General features: G+C 43.1%; 1 long non-coding RNA gene across 1 annotated transcript in view; it reads left to right on the top strand.

The window, feature by feature from the left end:
• Nucleotides 1–14,568: 14,568 nt before the first annotated feature.
• The window catches only part of LOC142072608 (uncharacterized), a 53,185-nt gene continuing 47,399 nt past the window's right edge, over nucleotides 14,569–20,354 (top strand). Inside the window, exon 1 of the long non-coding RNA XR_012669135.1 lies at nucleotides 14,569–14,842. This is a non-coding gene — a long non-coding RNA (uncharacterized LOC142072608). The remainder of the gene's footprint in view (nucleotides 14,843–20,354) is intronic.

The raw sequence follows: 20,354 nt of genomic DNA, 5'->3' as shown, positions 1-20,354 counted from the left end.
CATACTGCCTGTTTGCCAGAAACTGACACCAGGCTCTAGGAAAGCAGAAGGGTGATGTCCATAAGACCCGTAATATGGGAAAATGTACCTAAAATGACCTTATGTTCAGTGAACAAGGAGAGGGAGAGAAGTCAGTTGGATCCACTGTGAATCCGTTTGGAGGTTGCATGGAATTGGGGAAATACACAAACTTTATTTGATACAGACAACTATAACTGAAATCATAGGAAATCAATATACATAAATATAAGTACAGTAAAGGGGTTTCCTGCATTGTTTATACATAATGCAAGACTGCAAGTATGCATACTTTTCCTTCTATCTTTGTTTTTTAATGGTGACTATAATTTGTAAGTGGAGCCCATCAGAAGGGAGGTCTGGATTCATTTTATACTGGCTTGGAGACCCGACAAACCTGATAATAGGGAACTGGATTGGATTCTTTATACCCTTCTTAATGTAATTTGTTGGATATCTAACCATATGTGACCACCTTGCATGACCATGTCAAGATTAGTACCTGTCCATTATCCATATGTGGCACTTTGGGGGGTCACAACCATACCTGTCAAGGTTCCTTCCCCACTCTAAACTCTAGGGTACGGATGTGGGGACCTGCATGAAAAAACCCTAAGCTTATTTTTACTAGTTTAGGTTAAAACTTCCCCAAGGTACAAACTATTTTTTACCATTTGTCCCTGGACTTTATTGCTGCCACCACCAAGCATCTAACAAATATAACCAGGAAAGAGCCCATTTGGATACGTCTTTCCACCCAAAATCCCCCCCAAGCCCTACAAACCCTTGGATCTTAAGAACAATGAAAAAGCAATCAGGTTCTTAAAAAAAGAAGAATTTTAATTAAAGAAAAAGTAAAAGAATCACCTCTGTAAAATCAGGATGGTAAATACCTTACAGGTATTTACCTAGAGAATCCCTCTAGGCTAAACCTTAAGTTACAAAAAGACACAAAAACAGGAATATACATTCCATTCAGCACAACTCATTTTATCAGCCATTTAAACAATACAGAATCTAATGCATATCTAACTAGATTGCTTACTGACTTTTTACCGGAGTTCTGACCTGCATTCCTGCTCTGGTCCCGGCGAAAACAACACACAGACAGAGAGAACCCTTTGTTTCCCTCCCCCTGCAGCTTTGAAAGTATCTTATCTCCTCATTGGTCATTTTGGTCAGGTGCCAGTGAGGTTGTCTTAGCTTCTTAACCCTTTATAGGTGAAAGGATTTTTCCTCTGGCTAGGAGGGATTTAAAGGTGTTTACCCTTCCCTTTATATTTATGACACAACCATACCACTAATCACTAGTAATAACTTATGCCACTCATTTTCTAATAGACCGCAGTAACATATAGGAATTAACTCCCAAGTTACTGCCTACTAATCAGATTGCTAAAGCCCCCTCAAAACATGTCTTGCAGAATTCTGCAGTGTACTGCCTTACACATGTTCCAAAGTAATAAGCAATACACCCCTGTCAATCTTAGGCTCCTATAAAATAATTTTACCTTCAGCAAGCATAAGGTCACTCATAAGACGGGAGACAGGGATATAGGTTATAACATCAGGTCAGGGGTCAATGGTCAACAAATGAGTAACTCCAGTTAAGTTATTTATATACAGTATGGTTTTCATGTCACTGCCACAGACAGCAGCTCAACACTAGGTGAGAGAGCACCTAGTGCATGAATTCATAGAGCAACCCACTCTAATGTACCACCAAATCCCATGGGATATCCATCCAAGCACATTGGCTAGCACAGCACCATTATGGATGCAGTAACACTGGTCTGATGCAGGTAGCACTTTGCAGTGGAGATGCTCCACCCATGTTGGCCATCCTGAGTTAATGCTGCAGTGAAAACATACCCACATAGACGGCCTGGGAAGCAGCCCACAGAAAGATGATGAGCTCAGAATAACAGCCGCATGTATCCTTGGGATATTTTCTAGATTGTTTTAGTCTACTTTATATGATGTGACTGAGATTGGCCAGGAAGAATAACCATATGGATCAACCCAAAATCAAACTCTGTGTTCTTCAGGTTTTCCCCCCTGACATCTGTACAATTTGGAGACTAGATCCACAGGTGCTGATGGGGGTGGAAGGGACAAACTCCACCCGATTGTAAAAGTCTGGAGAAAGAGGAAGCTCACCAGTATTTCCCCATCCTGGGCTCCTTCTGGCAGAATTTACCCTGGGATGTGGAGAGCTGGCCCCAAATCAAGTGGCTAATTTTTTAATTAATAAATTAAAACTTTGGGGTGCTAAGAGAATGCACGTGATGCCAGGATCTTCCCGCTCTGTGACTCTGGAACTTGCCTACTGATCTAGTTTTGAGGGAAGACATTAATTTTAGGAAAATAAAAATGATGCTTAGCCTTGAGCAAATCTAGCTGCACAGGCTTCAGGGGAGCCATCAGAGTATTTCTCTGCAAGCTCAACTCCGAGATTTTCTTGGGCTTGTCTATGCTTCCGGCTAAATTGGCACTGCTCCTATTGATGCAGTGGTGTCGATTTAGCGGCTCTTGTGCAGACAAGCTAAGTAAATGGTAGAGTGCTCTCCTGTCAATGTTTGTATTCCACCTCCCTGAGAGGTGGAAGGTAAGTCAGGGGGAGAGAGTCTCCCATTAACATAGCACCGTGTAGACAGTGCTGTAAGTTAACCTAAGTTACATCGATTTCAGTTCCGTAACTGAAGTAGCATAACTTAGGTTGACTTACAGCTTTAGTGTAGACCAGCCCCTTATTAGCTACTCTCATGCTGTCTTAAAATTGTATTGGGCCTGACTCTGATTCTGTTACACTGCTGCGATTCCACCGCCTTTGCTTTTGTCCATGGAGTCATCCTGGTGTAAAACTGATGTGAGAGGTGAGGTAGGCCCATAACTGTTGTGACACAGAGCCAGTGACTTCAAGCAGAAGAACTGTCTCATCAACCCCTGGTTAGAGCTGAATCAAACTTTTTGGATAAATATTTTATTTGTTGAAAGATGCAGTTCTCGATGCTCCTGTGCTATTTTCAAACTTTACACAAATTCATTGAATAGCCTTGGCCCCTGTGACGGGGTGTACTGGGCTCTTTAAGCCACCTGCTGGAGGCCTCATAATCCTACTAGACCCCACCCCAGAAAAGGAGCGGTCAAGGTGGGTCCTCCAGATCTGCCTACAAAGGCTATAGGAAAGTAGCCAATCAGAGTGCAGCAGGTTCACGTAAAAGGAGCTGCAGGGCCTGAGCAGATCAGTTCCTGACTGGGACACTACAGAACTGCTAAAGGTGAAAATCTCCAGGGAAAAAGCCCTGGGAGTTCTGCTCTATAAGAGGTCGGGGTGGACTTAAAAGCTAGCCCAAAGGGATTGAGACTGAACCAACAAGGGCCCAGTTCTAGTTCTTCTTGGACCTTTGTTACCCAGGAAGGGGTTCATTCATTTTAGACAGTGTGTGACTTAGCTGGAGGGCTGAGCCACCTGGTGAGGGCAACAGCCAACAGGGGAGCTGGCAGCACAGAAAGGGAAGAGTGCAGGTTTGCACCCAGCCAACAGGAGGCACCCACATGAGGTGAGTGAGCCCCATCACATCCCCACAAAAATTTTAGGCTAGAATCAGAAGAGGGTCTTAGGAACCATTCATAAAACAACAGAAGGAGATTGTATAACCTTGAGCCCAGGGATTGGGCACCATTCGGTGCGGTGGGAGACCCATGTTCAGAGCTCCACTGTGGAGTAGTGATTTAAGCCAATATCTCACAGCTCAGTGCCTTACGCATCAGGCCACTGGCTGTTGTGAGATGGGTCTCTTGCAATCTTGCCTGTTTTGAAGCTTGTTCCACTTTGTATAAATAATGAAATATTAATTGGAGCAGAGACTTGAAGTAAGGTTTCCCACATTCTTGGTGACCGCCCTCACCATCAGGCTATAGAGTCATTCTTATTTACTTGCTATTTCTCCCTCTCTCGCTCCCAAACAAAAAAAAAATCAGTTATTTGCCCAGCTCTTCTCCTGTTTCCATTGCTGTTTTAAATCCTACCAGAAACAATTCAATGATTCCCTGCAGGTCTGGTGGAGGGAGGGTACATTTCTGAAGAGTTGTTTTGTATATGTGTTTTTTTTTGTTTTGTTTTTGCAAAAATCAGGCCAAATTAGCCTTTGGTGTAATACCATACACTTCAGTAGAACTATACCAGTGATTAATTTGGCCCATCCTATTTCATTGCAATGTCTCCTGGGGAATGGAGAACAACAATCTGTATTGAAAGCTGTAAAATTTCTGATTCCTGTAAAAGCAAGCGGGTTCAACTCTATTACAAACTCCCCCAAATAATCTCTAATTAACTAGCTACTTTGAAATGTTCAGTGTTTCAGAATATGGATGCCTAGTTATTTTGATGGAAGCAGCACTACAAAGTGCCACTGTTAAGTCCCTGAATATGATTATAGATGAACATCTAGAATAGTGAAGAATGATTCCTTTCACTGCAGGATCCCCTGGCTTAAGTTCTCAGCCCTGTCATATGTTGTGCAAGAATTGGTAGCTGATCATGGTCCTTTCTGAACTGTAAAGCATCTGCGATAAAGTACAATTCCACAAAGCCCTGCTACTGATCCAGAAATATGCGCACGGGTCTAAGCCACAACAGCCTTCCCAGCCAGCTTCTCAGTGCCATATGGCACATTCTGATCAGTCTCCTCACCAGTTTGCTGGGCCTGAATCTTTCACCTTGCTGGATCATGAGTAGCAATGCACCATACTCCACAACACTTGATAGCTTCAGCATGGCTCTTACAACATTTATTTGGTCCTATACAATTCCACTGAAATCCACAGACTAATTGGAGAAATCAAAACAAGAGCTCAGGGGGTACCCATGCACCTACTGAAACCAATGGAAGCAGTGGCGGATTAGCCACCGGGCCAATGGGGCCCATGCCTAGATGCCCCAGCCAATTGGGTGCCCCCATGTCCCAAACCACTCCACCTGCCTGCCCGACACTCCTGCCGGGGAGTGGGGTTGGGGTACAGGGGCTTGCTCCGCGTATCTGGCAGTCCTGCCGGGGAGTGGGGTCGGGGTGTGGGGGCTTGTTCCGCTCTGCCTGCCCACCCAGTGCTCCCGCTGGGGAGCAGGGTCAGGGTGCAGAGGCTTCCCTGCTTTGCTCGCCACCCCCCCATACACACACCTGGCACTTCCCCCAGGAAGCGGGGAAAGCCCCCAGGCCTGACCCTGCTCCCCAGCAGGCGTGCCAGGCAGGTGGAGCAGGGGGGACTGCATGAAGAAGGGGTGAGGAGGGGCCCCCACTTATCATAGAATATTAGGGTTGGAAGAGTCCTCAGGAGGTCATCTAGTCCAATCCCCTGCTCAAAGCAGGACCAACACCAATTAAATAATCCCAGCCAAGGCTTTGTCAAGCCGGGCTTTAAAATCTCTAAGGATGGAAATTCCACCACCTCCCTAGGTAACCCATTCCAGTGCTTCACCACCCTCCTAGTGAAATAGGTTTTCCTAATATCCAACTAGACCTCCCAGATTGCAACTTGAGACCATTGCTTCTTGTTCGGTCATCATCCACCACTGAGAACAGCCTAGCTCCATGCTCTTTGGAACTCCCCTTCAGGTAGTTGAAGGTTGCTATCAAATCCCCCCCCCCCCACACACTCTTCTCTTCTGCAGACTAAATAACCCCAGTTCCCTCAGCCGCTCCTCGTAAATCATGTGCTCCAGCCCCCTAATTATTTTCATTGCCCTTCACTGAACACTCTCCAATTTGTCCACATCTCTTCTGTAGTGTGGGGACCAAAGCTGGATGCAAAACTCCAAGTGTGGCCTTACCAGTGCCGAATAATCACTTCTCTCAATCTGCTGGCAATGCTCCTACTAATGCAGCCCAATATGCCATTGGTCTTCTTGGCAATGAGGTTACACTGCTGACTCCTATCCAGCTTCTCATCCACTATAATTCCCAGGTCCTTTTCTGCAGAACTACTGCTTAGCCCATTGGTTCCTAGCCTGCAGCGGTGCATGGGATTCTTCCTTCCTAAGTGCAGAACTCTGCACTTGTCCTTGTTGAACCTCATCAGATTTGTTTTGGCCCAATCCTCCAATTTGGCTAGGTCACTCTGGACTGTATCTCTACCCTCCAGCATATCTACCTCTCCCCTCCCCCCAGTTCAGTGTCATGTGTGAACTTGCTGAGGGTGCAATTAATCCCATCATCCACATCACCGATAAAGATGTTGAACAGAACACCTGCTCTGGCCTAGGGCCCCACCAAACTCCTAATCTGCCTCTGAGTGAAAGTTATGCCACTTGCTTGAATATCAGGTGGTTCATGCCTTGATCCTCTAACCCTTACTCTTGTGAATAGCCTTGTAGACTCATAGACCAGAAGGTACCTTTATGAACATCTATTCTGACCTCCTGCATAACACAGGGTAGAGAACTACACCTAGTAATTTCCACATCAAGCCTATCTAGCACATCTTTTGGAAAGATATCTTGATTTAAAGGCTTCAAGTGATGGAAAGTCCTCTGAATCGCTAGGGAAGTTGTTCCAATGGTTAATAACCTTCCCTGTAAATGTGTACTTAGATTATTTCCTGTCTGAATTTAACATCCACTTCCAGCCACTGGATCATGTTCTGCCTCTGGTTGCTAGATTAAAGAAACCTTCACTAACAGAAATCTCTTCCCTGTGTATGAACTTGTAGACTGTGATCTAGTCACTTCTTAATCTTTTTGTGGATAAACTAACTAAAGAGCTTCATAAGACTCTCACTATCAGTCATGTCTTCCCAAACTTCAGCATGCCTGCAGTACACCTTTCCAATGCTTCGGTATCCTTTTTGAAGTGTGGGGGCACCAGCACTGGATGTGATATTCTAGTAATGGTCTCACTAGTGTTTTATACACAGGTAATACCACCTCCCTACTCTTACTTATGCAGCCAAGGTTGTCTTTGACCTCTTAGGCCATGTCTAGACTATAGCTGCTACAGCACTGCAGACTCTATAAACACTGTGCAGACACTTCCCACATTGTCAGAGATGTTTTTCTGTGAATGTAGCTAATCTGTCTCTCGAAGAGGCACTAGATTGACAGAAGAATTCTTCTATCAACCTAGCTGTGTCTACACCAGGGGTTAGGTCGACCCAACTATGGTTCACAGGGCACACAATTTTTCACAACCCTGAGCAATGTAGCTAGGCTGATCTAAATATAGTTCGGGCCTTAGCAACAGTGTTGCACTATGAGCCCATGTTCAGTCAGTTTTCTACCATTACCCCTAAGTCTCCTGGGTGTCACTGCATTTCAGGACGCTGCCTCCCATTTTGTAAGTGTGACCTTTAGTCTTTGTTCCTCCTAGATATATGACTTTGCATTTGGTTATATTAAAATGCATAATGTTCAAATGAGCCCATCTTATCAAACTGATCCAAGTCATTCTGCATTACTGACCTGGTGTCATTGTTTGCCACTCTACCAGTTTGTGTCATCTACAAATTTTACCAGCAATGACTTTACATTTTCTTCCTGAGTTGATAAAGATATGGAATATCATTGAGCCAACAACAGAACCCCACAGAACCACACTAGAAATAGCAGCACAGGAGGATGATTACTTATTGACCATTACTTTTTGAGATTTATCAGTTAACCAGTTTTTAATTAATTGTATATGGTGTCATCATTCCAGATCTGCCCTGCACGCATTCTTGCAGGCAGGTGTTGTGTTGTGGGAGAGACCTTACTTGATTTTTTTGTCTCACCCAGGGTATCAACAAGTCATAGAATTATAGAATATTAGGGTTGGAAGAGATCTCAGGAGGTCATCTAGTCCAACCCCCTGCTCAAAGCAGGACCAACACCAACTAAATCATTCCAAGTCTAGACAGTCTGTTAGATGCAAATGAGCACCCCTTTTTGCAGGGTTTAATTTATTAACAGATAAGTCAAAACTTTCACCCCAACATCTTAGCTGGGTGACCAGGTGATTGTGGAGTCCATTTGTCCCCCACCTGAGACCAGTGCTCACCTCTATCCATGCTTTTTCCTAGGGGTTCTCTTGATTCTGGGCTCTGCCCCTGGTGTTTGTCCTCTTGCCTTTACCCCGAGTAAGATTCTTCTCTGTAGTCATGGACCGGGAGATCTGTCCACTGTGTCTCTTCTCCAGGAACAGCCAGTGATCCTTGTCAGGCTGGGCTTCTGACCAGTCTCTGGGAGATCCTTGGCTGAGATTTCCCTCTCTAGGAGCGCCTCTTACAGGCTCCCCATTCTGCTGGGTTCCCAGACAGCTCCCATTCTAGGTTCCCCTGCTCAGGTCTCTCGAGAGGGTGAGCTTCCGGTCTCCTTTGAGAGTTCCCCTCTAAACTGAGCTTGGGTAACTTTTGTTAGGACCAGATGATTGGTTACTAATGAGACACCTGGGGCAGTTACAGACTGCGCTGACTTTTTTTTTTAACGGTGTTGATTTTTTTTTTACAGATTATCAGTGGGGACTAAGCCAACTGCCTTACACAAGTCTAAGTCAAGACAAAAACAATGAGGAGACCTTGTGGCACAAGACAGTTACCTTCATCAACCAAACTCGTAAGCTATCAAAAATGATGACACCTTTGTCTAACAAAACCTATTTTCCATAAACTCATGTTGATTAGCATTAATTATACTATCCTCTTTTAATTCTTCACTGATTGTATTCCATATCAGATGTTCTAGGACTGCCGGGTATCAATGTCACACTATATAATTACTCTGATCATTTTTCCCCTTACCCTTTTTAAATATTGGCACAACTTTAGCTTTTTTCATTCCTGTGGAATTTCCTGAGTGATCTAAGATTTGTTAAAAATCATTAATTGTTCAGAGCGCAATTTTTGGCCAATTCGTTTAATGCTCTTGGGTGCATGTTAGTTGACCCAGCCAACTCTAAAGCATTTATCCTTGTTAGTTACTGTTTAACATCCTACCTAGTTACTGATGGAATAGAAAGTATTTCATTATCCTTTTAAGATATGTATATCTCATCCTGTTTCTTTCAAAATACACAATAGAAATATTTATTGAATACTTCTGCTCTTTTCTGCATCGATGCATGATTGACAGTTTTGCCATCCTTATCTAGTATCAGACCTATATTAAAGTTAGGTTTTTATTTCTTCCTGATATATTTAAATATAATTCCTTCTTATTGTTCATAACCCTGCTTGACAGAGATTTTTAGCTATAATTTTAGATTGTAAGATACCTTTAGCTTTCCTTATCAGTGGCTTGCATGTCATAACTGACACTTTGTATTCATTACTATCAGTTTCTCCATTTCTTAATTTGTTATATTTTAAAAAAATTACTACTTTTCATTTTCTGCTTCACCAGGTTGTTTTTTAACTGAAGTAGACTTCTTACAGGATGGCAGAATTATGTTTCTTTGGGCAACTAATAAGGCATTCTTAAACAATTCCTAATTATCTTTCATATTTTTATGTTTAATTTTTTTCTCCCAAATAATTTTGCCCATAATTGTTTTCAACTTTGCGAAATTGGACTACATTCTGTTTACACATAACAAACTAAATTAGGTCATGATCACTTGCATGTGGGCCACAATCAATTTTTAGACCAGTGATCAATTCATCTTTATCTGTCAGAATGAGGTCTAAAATAATTACCACAATTTAGTTGCAGACCTTTTTAGGTTAGAAAGTTGTCTATAATTTTTAGAAGCTCCAAGTATTTTTTTAATGGTAGCACAAGATCTCTAGCCTAAATCCCCTCACTGAAATTCCTCAGAACAACACATATTTTATTTCTACACATTACAGACAGACATTTCAGGAGCTATGCAGCCTGTTCCCTCATTTGATTTGGTGTCTGTAACAGCCTCTACTACCACCCCATCTTGTGGTCTGTCAGTAAGAACTTGGATCCATCAGTATTCACGGACGACTTCCAAATTGTCAATAACTCTCAAGTAGGTAATGGGTATTTTGATGTAGAGTGCACCCAGACTTCCTTCCCTACTGCCCAGGCTGTACTTCTGTTTTATGCACCCAGTAACCCCACTGACTCTTGGCAGACTACCTGCATGAAGAAAGCTGGCAGAATGGGTGCCAGATGGGAAGATGCTGAGTGCACACAGCTCCCATTGATTCCGGGGGGAGGGGGGCAGAGTTGATCAGCACCTCTGAATCGTGGCCAATGAGCTGCTCATCCGTGTGTAAGCCTATGAGCTGCTGAGCATCCATGCTCATAGCTTCTGGAATGGAAGTGTCAGGGGTCTGATTCTAGATTCTTTGAACACTGACAACGCCCATCCAAATCACTGGAGGTCTGGCTGTGCCAGAAACTCAAGACCAGACCCTAAATGTGTGAAATGTTTTGAATAACTCTGCAATAGAGTGTTGTACAAAACTGCTGTACGGTGTCAGCTTTGGTTATTTTATTTGCTTTAGTGGTGCACCAGCTAGAGCCAGATTGCAAAGAGATTCCTAACGAAGGGTTTCAGAAATCTACATTTACAGCAGACGATTTGCATCGATCCATTTTATTACAGTAACTATCAGCAGTAATGAAATAAGCAATGTAAATTGAAATGACTGTCAAATACAGAAACAGCAGTACAGCTGTGAAGCTTGATGATCTGTAGGCTTTACGTAAAAGCAACGTATTCAGAGGGTATGGAAATGTTCATTACATTAATCGTTAGGCTTGTTCGAAGATTTATATGCAATTGAAATTTTGATTTTTATGCTGCAAATGTATGTCTTTTTAATCTTGAAATTTATCCTTAAGTATAATGAAACTGAACAGTTAATGGTATTTGTACCTTGGAGTGAAAGTTCTGACATGTCATTACTTTCAGTCTTCTTTATTCTAAGGCACCTTGAACATTTCAGCAGTGATACATGGTGCTCCTTGGCTTTACATAATTGTTATAATAGAACCATTTTTTAAAACTTTTGAATTTTGAAACACATTTTGTTCTCCCAAATCATTCTCACTAACAATTTTGTTTAGTATGTTTCAAACACAAACTACATTTGAGTCAGTCTGTTGTTGCTTAAACCACTCTGGGATATAATGGATAGGGTACTGAATTTCAGCTGACTGCATCTCCTGCTTCTGATGAGCTCTCTGAGCTAAGTTTTGTGTGCCCCCCTCCCCCCGGAATCAATGGGAGCTGTGTGCACTCAGCATCTTCCCATCTGGCACCCATTCTGCCAGCTTTCTTCATGCAGGTAGTCTGCCAAGAGTCAGTGGGGTTACTGGGTGCATAAAGCAGAAGTACAGCCTGGGCAGTAGGGAAGGAAGTCTGGGTGCACTCTACATCAAAATACCCATTACCTACTTGAGAGTTATTGACAATTTGGAAGTCGTCCGTGAATACTGATGGATCCAAGTTCTTACTGACAGACCACAAGATGGGGTGGTAGTAGAGGCTGTTACAGACACCAAATCAAATGAGGGAACAGGCTGCATAGCTCCTGAAATGTCTGTCTGTAATGTGTAGAAATAAACAAATTAATTTTTAGCCTGGTAGCTGAAATTTGTTTAGTGACAAAGCAGAATTCATTTGCTGTGGAGGAAATGTAGTCCTAGAAAACAGAGCTAGGCAGAGAACAGTAATTCTATTCTGCAGAGGATTTCAAGATCTCAAAATGTAGTTTCATTCTGATTTGGAATGAAAACTGAAAGTTTTGATTTTCTCCAAACAATGAAATCCCTTTCTCCACTTAGTTCTGCTGGGAATCCCAGTTGTGGGACAGTCTGTATGGGAAGCTCTGGGAGCCTGTGCTGCTGAGGTCAGGAAACCAGGCCCAGTCCCATGGAATGGGGGCGGGGGAGGGGGAATGCAGCATGCCTGGGGGAGGAGGTGGGGCTGGAGATTTGGGGAAGGGGTGGAGTTGAGGCAGAGGCGGGGGGGGGGGGGTGAGGGTGGGGGTGGCCACAAATTTTTTTGCTGGGGGCAGCAAAAATCCTAGAGCCAGCCCTGACTAAAGAGTGTAGACTCAGTAATATAACCTACAGTTTTCTACATTTAAAAAATAGTAGGGGAAATACAGTCTTTGAAATGGAATCTCACCACTTAACCCTCAGATGGCGGGTGTCCTTTCCACATGGCTGATCCAGAAGTTGGTAGCACTTTGGGTTCTCCGGCTTCTTGTGCTGGGTTCAGTTAACTCTCTTGAGCACATGGTGACTTCAGTTTATTCACCCTAGTTTCAAGGCTGTTAGGAGGGGGCGACCCTCAGATTCCTATCGGACACATGCCAAGAGAGTACTTAGGTTTTAACTCTTTCAGTTTCTTTGCTGCTTCCATGGGTATCCTGTGACGGCAATGGTGTGTAACGCATTTTTTCAATCCGTTTCTTATTGGAGGCCTTTTAAGTTTGATTCATTTCAAGGACTGTATGTCATCATTAGCCCCTATTAACTGCAGATCTCCTCTTTTAAGCAATTACTTTTAATATCCCATGGTTATACCCTGGTTTATATCTTTTTAACATGTCTTGTGCCAGATAATTCCTATTATTTCTAGAGTACAGCAATTATTTACAACAAAAACAAAAAAAATCTGTATAACCTGCTAAAGTTGGAGGACATATTCCATATATTCTGTGATTATACAGAAGCATTGCATGTTATTTAGGATTTACAATAGAACAAGAAATATTTTCCACATATAGAAGACTATAGATCTGGCTCACTGGGAAAACAAATGTGCAGATTCTAATTTGAGGTGAATGTCCGATTAGGCATTGTATATTTGGCTTACAAGGAAACAATGTATAGTTTATCAAATGGGGTGAAAACAAGTGGCTTGGATTTCTTGGGGTAACAGTTGGTCAATTTGATCTTCAATCTTACAACCACATTTCTACTTTGTTTAACTTTCAGCACAGCTTCCCCACCCTTTTCTTTACTGCCTGTGCAATAGGCCACTTGCCTGGTAACTTGATGTTCTTTTTAGCTAGACTGGGTGGGAGAAAATGGGTTTAGCCATATGCATATTATGAGAGATTCTCACCTAGGTCATTAACAATACTCTATTTTTTCCATTAGAGTTTCTATTTTGTGGGAAGTGAATGCCCAACTGTGGCTGATTTGTGGGTCCTCAGACAAAGTGGCTCACGTGACGTGAACAGTTTTCTCATTGAATTCATAGGTGGGTCCTATTTTGAGAGAGCTTTTCTAATTTTTGAGGCTAGAAGGAATCATTAGTCATTAATCATTCAAGGCACATCTGTTCCATGTACCCTTTGGAGGGGTAGTGTTACAGTGAGAGATAGTGACAGCCCTTTGTAGATACACTGCTTCAACATGTCTCCCAGGCAGTCTCTTCTGTAAATCACAGCTGCCTCCCTCTGCAATAGCAGTAGGGCAGAGAAACTGCATTGGTCTTATTGGATAATGATATCTGCCTGTACGTGGATGGATTTTGGCTTTCTCAGCTGTCGAGCGCAAGAAGCCATTGCTGTAGCTGTGATCCCTAGCATCCACGGCAAAAATCCAGTATGGATGGAACCACTTTCAAAGGGCTTTGTTCTTACCTCTCTGGAAGGACCTGCTGGAAGGGCGTTGTGTGAATCCTGTTCTCCCCAAAGAGATTTCTTGTGTGAGGTAATGCTAGGGTGCACTCTGTCATTCCTCTGCTTAATGCGCGTAGGAGGGGACTTGGGCTGCGGTGCTCTCAATATGCAGCTCTTTGTCTGTGTTTCATCAGAGCTGGGCCAGTGTGTGTATGAGAGGGAGCTGGCTGAGACTGTCTAGTTCAGAGAACGTTAATAGAGGCCAGGGGAGGGAGAAGTGTCAGCAGTGAGATCCGCTTCCTCGGCTAAAGGTTCATAACCTCAGCATTTTATTAGCTGCTTCTGGAGGTCCAGACAGCAGCAATGGCCAAGTGCTCCTTTACTGTCTCTGCCTGGCAGGATTCAGACCTCGCTGCAGAAAACTGTGTACCTTTGCTCTCCCCAGACTGGATGGCTACCATGCAGCCTACATGAGGCTAGAAAGCGAGAATAATATATAGTGTGTCAGCAAGTTGCTGAGTAGTCTCCTGCACAGGACCAATCACTCCTTTGCTTCAGGCTCAGAACTGGCTTGAATCATGTTACTGGTGAATTGTATGGCTTTGGTTTAATCTCTAAGGCCCTAAATGGTTTAGACCACAGGGCCCTCAAACTCCAGGTCTGTCTCTGTGTGATACCATGCCACTAGAGGTAAAGTGAGTGCTGGAGCTTGAAGTCTCCATTAGGTCATGCCACAAAGCTCACCTACTCTCCCTGGGCTTTTTGGAATGGAATGGTGAATGTAGGAGCAGATTTTTAATAGTGCAGACCCCAGTAACATGCTTAAAACCACTGCCAGTGGCTGGAATATCAATTGGTATGCTTATTCCTGAAAGCAGCTGGAAGGAGGCCTTTCTGAAGTCTTAGCATGACTAACAGACCAAGAGGGGAGGGGAAAGTGAGAGATCTCGAGGAGTAAACATGACACTCTGCCCTCCTGACTTGAGTTGTTTGTCTGAAGCATGTGGTTTTGCAAGATGGAAATTCTGGCAACAGGTAACTATTTCTGTGTGAAATGCAGTTGGTTAACCGATGGAAAACTACAGGCTGTAAATCTCCACATTTGACTTAGCTTCTGCTCAGCTGTTTTTTTTGATGAACAAGCTATGTAATAATAACAAATTTGGTATAAAAAGGGGAAGAAATCTGAGCTCGATGGACACTTGAGCACATGGACACCTCTCAAGTTCCCCTGCAGACAGAAGGCTGACCACTGGATGCCTGCAGTTATCCAAGCGAGACCTCGTCAAGACCCTGGGTAAATATAAATCTTGGATTTTTTGGGATGTTTTACACACATCTACAACAGGTTAGTAAGTGCCGGAAACTAAATAAAGTAAAGTTTTAAGTGAAAGCACTCTTGTATAGTGCTGTTTGTGCCAGCCACCTATCAGTCAGACAGCTGTGTCTCCACTGATTTATTTCCTGCCACCGCCTCGCCAAGAGTAAAAGTTACCAGGAGCTTTGGGTTCAGAAACACTGGGTAACAGGGAAAACCAAATAGAAATAAATAACATGCAATATCCTTTGTGAAACTGGCCATTAGGGAACCCAATGGGAGAGCTGAGAAATCAGACTGCAGTTTCTCAGTGGTAGCCATGTTAGTCTGTATCAGCAAAAACAACAAGGAGTATTTGTGGCACTTTAGAGACTAACAAATTTATTTGGTCAGACGCTTTCGTGGCCCACTATAGTTTTTAAATGGCCTAATTTGTGACTCTCGTGGTACAGAATGGGGCGTCTGTATAGGAAATATTAAGATGGCAGTCTTATCTGTGAGTCATGGAGATTTCATTCTCTTCTCATCCCTGGAGCTGGGACCTGCAGATCTGGACTGAAGCCACTGGTGAGGCAGAGTGGGGGAAATCATACTGCCACTATCTTGCCATACCAGGGCTGCCAACCTTACACCTTCCAGAAGCATTAAATGTATTAACGTTTTGTAAAGATTATACAAAAAACAAGGCCATGCCCAACAATAGCTAATAGAATGTGGGGAAAATTCTGTAGCCAAAGCAAACTCAGTCTCAGGAATGTCCTTCGTTAACATCCATTGATTAGATTATCTTCACAGAACTGGAAGTATCGCTAGAGTCTCTGACATGATCCCCTCAGGCACTAACGTTACTGAGACTAATGATAAATTAGTATTCCAAAAAAAAACCTGTGTACTTATAAAATGAGTCATCCTCCCACACTGAATCTCTCTGAGCACTTACAGCACATACACCAACAAATAGCTAAAAAGGACCCATAATTGGTTAGGATAGTGTTCAGGAGTTGGAGCAGTGAGTCATATTTATCTCTGCCATTTAATGAAACATCTTTACCCTGAGGACACTGTGTGAGCCAAGGGTCTGAAATGCAAATAAGTCTTAATTTTGACAGCCTAGAGGCAAAGCAACAAGCTAGGCATATGGAAAGCTTCCCAATCAGCTGTGAGAAGGAATAGGAAGAGTGTTTAAGAGCCTAGTTCTGTATTGTTTGCATGCCCACTACTTGCACTGAGGTCATTGGGAAGGTCGGGCATGCAAGGAATGTAGGATTGAGCTCTGAAATAGAGAAAATCTAACAAATCTATTCATGTTACACAAGATGGGTGCAGTGACAAGTCAACAGTGCAGTTATGCAGGTGGAACCATTTCAGGTATGTACCTTCATGAGGGAATTCATTATTGTTGGGTGAAGATGTCTCTTCTCTGTCATATGTATGGATATGTCCACGCATGTTCTACCTTCCACTCCAATTATTTCACTTCATTTGTTCTTCGGGCAAAACAACACTTTGTAATGAACCATGTTCATTCTCTTTACCAAAACCCCCAGGAGGTGAGGCTCACTGGAAACAAGACCCTCATTTTATGGAAAAAGTGCCCAGATGCTAAAAGCCACAGCAGGTGATTTTATTCTTTAACTTCTTAGAATTTACCACACCATGGATTTACCTTACTGCAGTACTCGCTATATGCTGGTAATAGCTCACCTTACCTGATCACTCTCGTTACAATGTGTATGGTAACATCCATTGTTTCACGTTCTCTGTGTATATAAATCTCCCCACTGTATTTTCCACTGAATGCATCTGATGAAGTGAGCTGTAGCTCACGAAAACTTACGCTCAAATAAATTTGTTAGTCTCTAAGGTGCCACAAGTCCTCCTTTTCTATATACAGAATGGGAATTCTGAATACACTCTAGTAACCACTATCTATACAAGGTTAATAATGAAAGCCAGCTTACATTAAATCTGGGGTTTCATAAGCATTTCTCTCCATGTACCCCCGTTGGTCTATTATTGCACAACTTAAAAAGCAAGCTCTCCCACCTGCTTTTTGTGGTCCTGGCAAGTCCCGAGATATCTGATTATCACACCACATTGAAGTTACTGTATAAACCACAAGACTGTGCCAGGTAATTAATAGCACCTGCTAGTATTAGTTACATTAGGGCTCTTCTGCAGCCTAGTAGCTGCTGCTAGGAAAATCCCTCTTTCATAGACTCATAGACAGTAAGCTCAGAAGGGACCATCATGATCATCTAGTCTGACCTCCTGCACATTGCAAGCCATAGAACCTTCCCTCCCCACCCATTCCTGTAACAGATTCCTAAGCTCTGGCTGAGTTACTGAAATCCTCAAATCATGGTTTAAAGACTTCAAATAACAAAGAAGCCACCATTTACACTAGTTTAAACTTGCAAGTGACCCATGTCTCATGCTGCAGAGGAAGGTGAAACTCCCCTGGTTGATGCCAAACTAACCTACGGAAAGATTGCTTCGCAACCCCAAATATGGTGCTCAGTTAGACCCTGAGCATATGGGCAAGACCCACCAGCCAGACACCTGGGAAAGAATTCTCTGTATTAACTCAGAGCTCTGTAGTAACTCAGAGCCTCCCCATCTAGTATCCTGTCTCCAGCTGTTGGTTAGATATTTGCTGCTAGCAGTCACAGATCCTCCTGATTACCCACATAGTGCCCGCAGGTAGGATTCTGCCGCTTGGTTCTGGGGTTTTTCCACAGATTTTTTTAGGCCAGAAGGAACCATTGTGATTATCTAGTCTTACATTTTCCATAACACAGGCCATAGGACTTCCCTGAATTAATTCCTGCTTCACATCCAATAGTGATATTTAACTAGGTCACATCTTGTAGAAAAATATCCAATCTCGATTTAAAAATTTCCAGTGATGGAGACTCCACCACAGCCCCTCACTGTCAAAATTTACAGCTTAGTTCTAGTCAGAATTTGTCTAGCTTCAACTTCCAACCAGTGGATCATATTCTACCTTTTGCTGCCAGATTGAAGAGCCCTCTGTTGTCAAATTTCTGTTCCCCAAAACTATGTGCTCTGCAATATCCGGCCCTTTCCTGGACCATACAGAGGAATAGTAAGGTTCACTGTCATCTCTAAAGAAACTACATACACAGCTTTCAGAGGAACAGCCGTGTTAGTCTGTATTCGCAAAAAGAAAAGGAGTACTTGTGGCACCTTAGAGACTAACCAATTTATTTGAGCATGAGCTTTCGTGAGCTACAGCTCACTTCATCAGATGTTTACCGTGGAAACTGCAGCAGACTTTATATACACACAGAAATCATGAAACAATACCTCCTCCCACCCCACTGTCCTGCTGGTAATAGCTTATCTAAAGTGATCAACAGGTGGGCCATTTCCAGCACAAATCCAGGTTTTCTCACCCTCCACCCCCCCACACAAATTCACTCTCCTGCTGGTGCTAGCCCATCCAAAGTGACAACTCTTTACATAATCAAGTCGGGCTATTTCCTGCATAGATCCAGGTTTTCTCACATCCCCCCCACCCCCATACACACACAAACTCACTCTCCTGCTGGTAATAGCTCATCTAAACTGACCATTCTCCAGGTTTAAATCCAAGTTAAACCAGAACATCTGGGGGGGGGGGGTAGGAAAAAACAAGAGGAAACAGGCTACCTTGCATAATGACTTAGCCACTCCCAGTCTCTATTTAAGCCTAAATTAATAGTATCCAATTTGCAAATGAATTCCAATTCAGCAGTTTCTCGCTGGAGTCTGGATTTGAAGTTTTTTTGTTTTAAGATAGCGACCTTCATGTCTGTGATTGCGTGACCAGAGAGATTGAAGTGTTCTCCGACTGGTTTATGAATGTTATAATTCTTGACATCTGATTTGTGTCCATTTATTCTTTTACGTAGAGACTGTCCAGTTTGACCAATGTACATGGCAGAGGGGCATTGCTGGCACATGATGGCATATATCACATTGGTGGATGTGCAGGTGAACGAGCCTCTGATAGTGTGGCTGATGTTATTAGGCCCTGTGATGGTGTCCCCTGAATAGATATGTGGGCACAATTGGCAACGGGCTTTGTTGCAACCCAGGAACTTATCCTTGCAACAAAGCCCGTTGCCAATTGTGCCCACATATCTATTCAGGGGACACCATCACAGGGCCTAATAACATCAGCCACACTATCAGAGGCTCGTTCACCTGCACATCCACCAATGTGATATATGCCATCATGTGCCAGCAATGCCCCTCTGCCATGTACATTGGTCAAACTGGACAGTCTCTACGTAAAAGAATAAATGGACACAAATCAGATGTCAAGAATTATAACATTCATAAACCAGTCGGAGAACACTTCAATCTCTCTGGTCACGCAATCACAGACATGAAGGTCGCTATCTTAAAACAAAAAAACTTCAAATCCAGACTCCAGCGAGAAACTGCTGAATTGGAATTCATTTGCAAATTGGATACTATTAATTTAGGCTTAAATAGAGACTGGGAGTGGCTAAGTCATTATGCAAGGTAGCCTGTTTCCTCTTGTTTTTTCCTACCCCCCCCCCCCAGATGTTCTGGTTTAACTTGGATTTAAACCTGGAGAATGGTCAGTTTAGATGAGCTATTACCAGCAGGAGAGTGAGTTTGTGTGTGTATGGGGGTGGGGGGGATGTGAGAAAACCTGGATCTATGCAGGAAATAGCCCGACTTGATTATGTAAAGAGTTGTCACTTTGGATGGGCTAGCACCAGCAGGAGAGTGAATTTGTGTGGGGGGGTGGAGGGTGAGAAAACCTGGATTTGTGCTGGAAATGGCCCACCTGTTGATCACTTTAGATAAGCTATTACCAGCAGGACAGTGGGGTGGGAGGAGGTATTGTTTCATGATTTCTGTGTGTATATAAAGTCTGCTGCAGTTTCCACGGTAAACATCTGATGAAGTGAGCTGTAGCTCACGAAAGCTCATGCTCAAATAAATTGGTTAGTCTCTAAGGTGCCACAAGTACTCCTTTTCTTTTTACATACACAGCTTATCACTTAAACTAAAGTTAATAATTATTCAGTTCCAACGCAGCACTGGGTTGGTTTAGTTTAAAAGTAAAACAAGTTTATTAACAAAAGGAGAGCAGATTTTAAGTGAATTCAAGTACAAGGGTTAGAGTTAGAAATGGTTACAAGCAAATAAAAATGAAAAACCCTTGCTAGAGGCTAAGACTTAAGAAAACAAGCTACGGCCTTTGTTCAAGGTAGTTTCCTTACCAGGCTACCTTCGAAGAAGATGGCTGACCACCTCTCTGGTCAGGATCTCCCACAAAGTCACAGTTCCTTTGTCCACTTAGGTGAAAGATAACTTGGGGTTCTTTGCCTCCCCTCTTTTATAGTGCCGTGAACCTTTGAAATGGATTCTTCTGAAGATTACTCTGCAAAGTAAAGTTCATTCAAGTTGTAAGGAAGGTGACATGGGATCTCCTAGTGAAGGAAGT

The sequence above is a fragment of the Caretta caretta genome, chromosome 6 (genome assembly GCF_965140235.1).
Source record: "Caretta caretta isolate rCarCar2 chromosome 6, rCarCar1.hap1, whole genome shotgun sequence".
Taxonomy (NCBI): Eukaryota; Metazoa; Chordata; order Testudines; family Cheloniidae; genus Caretta; species Caretta caretta.
Note: the sequence above shows the minus strand (reverse complement) of the source record. Positions and strands in the feature narration are given on the sequence as shown.